This window comes from Cryptotermes secundus, unplaced genomic scaffold (genome assembly GCF_002891405.2).
Source record: "Cryptotermes secundus unplaced genomic scaffold, Csec_1.0 scaffold18077, whole genome shotgun sequence".
Classification (NCBI taxonomy): Eukaryota; Metazoa; Arthropoda; class Insecta; order Blattodea; family Kalotermitidae; genus Cryptotermes; species Cryptotermes secundus.
Genome location: NW_019735772.1, coordinates 1 through 1067, shown reverse-complemented (window position 1 = coordinate 1067; position 1067 = coordinate 1). Strand labels below are relative to the sequence as shown.

Sequence of the window (1067 nt, the reverse complement as noted above, 5' to 3'; positions counted from 1 at the left end):
ATAAAGTAAACAGGGCTGTGGAAGAAGGTATTTAGGACACCTTTCATAGCATTACAGAATGAACACACAGCATACATACATACACACATGACATTTACACATAAAATACGATTCATTCAGATTAATCTACACCACAGCAAGGCTGCTACAGCAATCTTATGTTGACAACTTGCTGAAGGAAAAGTAAGTGAACATTTAGAAGCACTTCTTGAAACCTGGTATTTTGTTTGTTTATGGTTTTCTTTTTCCAGTAGTGGATGAATTGTGAGTGTTCAAAACAGAGCTCCTAATATTCAAATAAATGTACTTAAATAAAGTATTGACATGTCAGAACATGAAAATTATGTTCTTATTAACTGATTACTCAGCAAATTAATTGATCAGTAGTAAACGGTTAATCATATTGTTACTATGCGTTATCAGTTCATTCCCTATTTATATTATACTTCATTATCATGGTCTGAGAAGGTTTGTTGCTATATTTGTGTGTTGGGTTTAAGCGTGAAACTGAACTAAGAATACAACAGGATAATGACAGGAATAGAAACTATCAAGAGAGGGGTTATAACTTGCTATGTTTATGGGCAGACAGATGGAGTTCTTGCATGAGCTTAATGGCATGCTTCACTGTTCCTGGTGCTGCTGTTACACCATAACCTCCATGTCCGTAGTTATGCACAATCTGTCAACATAAAGGTTTCTGTTTTAGTTTTCTGGTCTGCACTATACATATGGCTGTTTGCTGACAGTTTAACACTACTGAAAAATTATATGATCTTTCACTATGAAATTTCTTGGTTCATCACCTGCATAGTGATAACAGAACTGGAAATGTGTTACTAATCTAGCACAGTGTGTGAATCAGTTTCTGAGCTCCAACTTGCCAGTGGAAGGTACAGAGGCCTTTCAAGATGTCTTACCTTCAACTTCCCAAGTGTCTCTGGTTCCACCCGCACAATGCTGCGATGAGGGCGAAGTCCAGCACACTCTCGTAGAACTCGGAGCCTTTTGCAAGCTTGGGGTCAGCTTGAAGCACCTTTCCTTTATGGCAGCACTGTCATGGTGAC

The 1067-nt window shown here is 38.1% G+C and overlaps 1 long non-coding RNA gene across 1 annotated transcript; it reads right to left on the bottom strand.

Annotated features, from left to right (window-relative positions):
* Positions 1-416: 416 nt before the first annotated feature.
* LOC117282736 lies at positions 417-1061 on the bottom strand. The gene is made up of 2 exons (XR_004513585.1): positions 921-1061; positions 417-682 (listed from the first exon to the last, which is right to left on the bottom strand). It is a non-coding gene; the product is annotated as an uncharacterized LOC117282736 (long non-coding RNA).
* Positions 1062-1067: the final 6 nt, after the last annotated feature.